Genomic DNA, 5,009 nt, shown 5'->3' on the forward strand with positions numbered 1-5,009 from the left:
AGCCTACGGAGGAGGAAGAGGGTCAGCGGGCTGGAGAGAGGGGGAGGAGGATGCCCCCGCTGCAGTCGCCCAGGCCTGGGCATTAACCCTGCCCAATCATAGCCAAGAACAAATACGGCAATGGAATTGCACCAAGCAGTTCAGTTCCATGGAACTGAACTCAACCACATGTGCACAAAACATATATTGAGCAACGAGAAGTGTAAAGGTAGAGGGAAAGAACTTGATCTTTGGAACAAGATGGAGCCCGGTTTGGGTCCTGGTAGTGTGAACATTGGCAAGACAGTGAACCTCAGAGTCTTCGTAAAAGAGAGGTGGCCATTCCTGCCTCACACGATTGGGGGTGGGGCAGGGTGGAAGCGTCCGCAGCCTGTGTAGTACTTTAGTTCTTTTCTGTCACATAAACAGATTTTTTTGCTCCCCCTTGGGGAGCGTAAGGTGCCCGGCCATTGCCCATGCAGCTGTGCCGGGGCTAGATGCGGGTCATGGCTCTCCTCAAGAACTCCTCTCAACACCTCCCTGTCCGTCTGTGGGACGCTGCAGCTGCAGCCACTGTTTGTCAGGCTCCGACCACTTAACATGCAGCTCCAGCAACGCAAACCTCTGGGCACGGGCAGGGGCCAGGCATCTGTCTCCCTCTGACTTGGGAACAAGCAGCAGGGGGGCGGGAGGGGGGGGGGCTGACAGGAGAGGGCAGGGTCGGGCAGCTCGAGGACTCCAGCAGGGTGGCCTGAAGGCAAGGAGGCCTCCTGGCATCCCTGGGTAGGGCCTGTCCCCCTTGTCCTGCCTGCCCTCTGTTTGGATGGAGAGAGACTCATTATCCGGTTAGATGTCAGGCAGTGAGAGAAGGAAGCTAATTATGCCAGAGCTGGCTAATTAATGCTGTCTTTCCTATTAACATTCTCTGGAGTGCTTCATTTCAATTAGACAGTCTGTCCGGGTAGAGATGGGGGCTGCCTTTAGCCCAGAGAAAGTGGGAAACAGAGGGTGAGGGGAGGAAGGAAACAGAGACAAAGAGACTAGGACAGGGGAGAGATCAGAGAGGAGAGAGGAACTGGGGGTGGGAGATAGAGATGCAAATAGGAAAACAAAGATGGACAGAGTGAGCCGGGGGTTGTGACAGTGGGTGGGAGAGGAACTGGGAAAGCGGAAGACTTGCAAGGGAGAGAGGCCTGGAGGGGCGGGACTGCCCCTGTAATCCGCACGCTTCCTCTCAATGAAATAATTAAACTTCCCCTCTGCGGGGCCCTAAAGCGAGCCTGACGAAGACATACCAACCGCAGAGGCGTGATTTGTATTAGCAGAGACTCCTGAGTGTGAGCCAGAGGTGGCTCCGACTCTCTCCAGAGCAAAGCCCCGTCTGCACGTGGAGGGGGGAGGGGCCAGTGGGGCCTGGGTCCCATCCCCAGCCTTCAAAGGAAGCTGGTGGTGACCGAGTGGAGAGGGGCAGGGGCCACGGTGGCACCTCTTCTGGGGACTAAGTCCATTCCCCATCCCCAGTCTCAGCCTCCTTTCAGGGTACAGGTTTACAATGCGTTTGTCTATTAGGATGTCAAAGGCCAGGATTCTGGGTCTGTCGCAGCAGCACTCCTTGGGTGATTTGGGGGCCCCTCTATCCCGCTGCTGCTCCAAATCTAAAGCACCTTTAAAGGCCTTACTCAAGTGTCACCTCTGCCAAGGAGCCTTCTCAGATCTGAACACACTCCCCCTGCCCCCCAGTGCTGGCGGGTAAAGGTTACTTAGGAATGGAGAGGAAGACTCCCTCCCAAGGGGGGCCCGGCTGGTGGGCGGGGTCTGACTCTGATGCCTCAGCCGACAACCCCCCTCCCCCAGGCCCCTCCACAGGATGGGATGCAAATCTCGAATTTGTCTTCCTTTCTCAAATGACAGAAATTGATTAGATTAGCAAGGAGCTCCAGCTGCTGCACGGTGCCTGGTGCCTGTCGTTGGCTCGGACAAAGAGCCCGAAGTAGGACTGATCACAAGGGACCGTGATCATGCCTCACGCTCTCCCGTTGGGTGGGCCCTTGGCGTAGGCTCCTGCTCAGTGACCGCCCTTGCTGTCTGTCCCTCCCTCTGCCTCTGTCACACACACACACACACACACACACACACACACACACACTCAGAAGTGGTCAAAATTAAACGCTGGGCCTCCCAGGGACCCACGTACCGAGGTGGACACTCATCCACATAACAAGGTCCCCTCCTCTTGGGAAAAGCCAGTGGCGAAGTCGCCTAAGAGGCAGCAGCAGACCCTCAGAAGGAAGAACCTGGCCCAGTTCCCAGGGCCAGGCGTGGTCACCTCGAAAGTCACATTTGCAACCTAATCCCAACTTTATAACAGAAAAAAACTAAATCCACAAATATATGCATTTAAGAAAACCCATTAACAGTGGTTCTCACTTGGTGGTTTTTATGTTCTCTTTCATACTTGTCTGTTTCCACCTTTTCTGCTCTGAGCAGGTACAGTCTTACTTTTAGAATCAGAAATAAATGTTATTTAAAAATAGAATGTGTGTGCATGTGTGTGGAAGAGGTTTTGCGAACGGCCTTCAACTCTTTGAGGAGTTCCTCTAACAGGAGAGAAACAAGCCAAGCTGGCTCAGGTGGCAGCAGGGAGGTCCCGGTGGGAAAGCAGGACCTGGGGAGAGAGTTGGCAAAGGCCCAGTGGGTGAAGGAGCGTGTAGCCTCCTGCTCCCCTGATGGAGAGCGGGCTCTTTAAAATGAGCAGGGCGCAGATCAGGGCCCACGGGACCCAGAGGAGACATCCGAGCACAGCCAGTCCAGCTCCTTCATTTACACGTGGGGAAATCGCGGCCCTGCAAGGAGAAGGGACTTGCCCAAGGTCATATTTCAGTGGCAGAGCCAGGACTCTTGGCTCGAAGGAGTGAGCAATCTGCTCCATCACCAGATTCTGGGAGGAGCTTTTGGCAACCCCGGGAGAAGGTGACATCTGGACCCAAAGAGCCAAAATTGGGGAGCTATTTTTTAAATTTTCTTTTAAAAATTTTTACTGTATTGGCATGACTCTGGTTAATAAAATTACATAGGTTGCAGGTGTACAATTTATAACATCATCTGTGCATTGTATTGTGTGTTCACCACCCCAAGGGAAGCTATGTGGAGGTCTAAGGAAGAAGGCATTCTTCAAGTCACAAGCCAGATGGACTTGCCCATCTAGACACAGTGGGGCTTTGGTGGGAGGCAGTGTCGCCTCAAAGACACCCCCAGCTTCCCTCCTGGCCTGGCTGTTTCCAGAGCAGCTTCCCCACCTCCTCCCCCCACCCCCACGGGGATGTGGCCTCACCCCACAGCCTGCCTGCAGCCCTGTTGACAACTTCCCTCCTGCCAAAGGGTAACGGAACCCTCCCAGCCAGATGATGAAAATGTAATCCAAAAAATCACATTAGACATGCAGATTCGACTTAAAATACCTATATGTATCTATAATTTAATGGCAATTAGGAGCTCATCAGCTTTTTCTTCCTGTCTCGGGGTGTTTTGCCTCCCTGGTTCAGCTCTGCTCCTGGGAAAACATCTTGGGGCCTTTGATCCTTGGGCTGAGAGATTGAGCGGAAGTTCAAAATGAGATATTGTGAGTTGAGCAGCTCCATGTGCCCCTGAATGCTGAAGTGTGTCCTTGTCTGCTTCCTGGGTACGGGTCTGCCCTGTGCTTCTGGTGATCCAGCTCATCTGAGTAAGAGAAGGCAGGAATGGGAAGAGGAGGGTTCTGTCCCTCTTAGGCATCTTAGTCCTAGTGCCCTCTTTTCCCAGGGTCTGCCGCCACTCAGATGCCCTGGCCAAGTTCTTCTTGGAAGCCCGGGCACACCCTCTCAGGCTGGGAGGCTGCAGAAGCATTGAGGAAATGGAGGTCAAATTGGGGCCAAATCACACGGATGGGGTGAAGCCAAAAGCTCGGCTAGCTCCATGCAGAAACTCAGGCACCCTTTAAGAGAATCGTAACATAATAATGAGTTGTGCGCCCACCGTGTGCAAGTCGTCTGTCCACCCTCTCTCATACTCACATCAGCCCTGCAAGGGAGCATTATGAGTATTCCACAGAGTAAGAAACAATCAGAGAGGTGAGGTGACTCCCTTATGGTCACACAGCTAATAGAGGTGGAACTAGTTAATAGAAGTGGAACTAGCTAATAGAGGTGGAACTAGCGTTTGAACCTCAGACTTACCCTTCCCAAAGCCCACGCTCTTTGCACCATTCCCAGCAGCGCTTGAGTTCCCTGAGAGCTGAGATGTCAGAAACCCACTGCCCTTTAGCAAGCCCACACCATCCTCATAGGACGGGAAATCATTCAGGCCTCGGCATTTCTTCTTACAGTAGGAGACAGCTCAGGGAATGGTGCAAAGGAAGTCTACCAGTTTCAGAAGCCTAGCTTCCCTTCGGTGGGAGCCTGGATGTGATGGTTAATTTTTTGTGTCGGCTGGACTGGGCCAAGGGGGCCCAGACATCTGACCGAACACGATTCTGGGTGTGCAGACGGAGTAAAGCAGCTTGTCCTCCTTTGTGTGGGTGGCCCCGTCCAATCAGTTGAAGACCTGACTAGGATAGAGCGGCTGAGTGAGAGGGAACTCTGCTGACTGCTGGGGCTGGGCCATCGGTGTTTCCAGCCTTCAGACTCGGACTGAAGCGTCGGCTGCTCCTGGTCCTTGCTGGCTTCCAACAGGAACTCGCAGCATCAGCTCTCCTGATGGTCAGGACCCCGAGCACAGACATAACTGCACCATGGCTTGTCCTGGGGCTCCAACTTGCCAGCTGCAGAAACGACGTCTCAGCCTCCACAATCATGTGAACAAATTCCTTGTTATCCATCCTTCCATCCATCCAGCCATCCATCCATCCAGCCATCCACCCATCCATCCATCCATCCATCCATCCATCCATCCATCCTTCCTTCCTTCCATCCATCCATCCATCCATCCATCCACCCACCCACCCATCCATCCATCCATCCATCCACCCACCCACCCACCCACCCACCCACCCACCC

This window comes from Cnephaeus nilssonii (genome assembly GCF_951640355.1).
Source record: "Cnephaeus nilssonii genome assembly, chromosome: 7".
NCBI lineage: Eukaryota > Metazoa > Chordata > Mammalia > Chiroptera > Vespertilionidae > Cnephaeus > Cnephaeus nilssonii.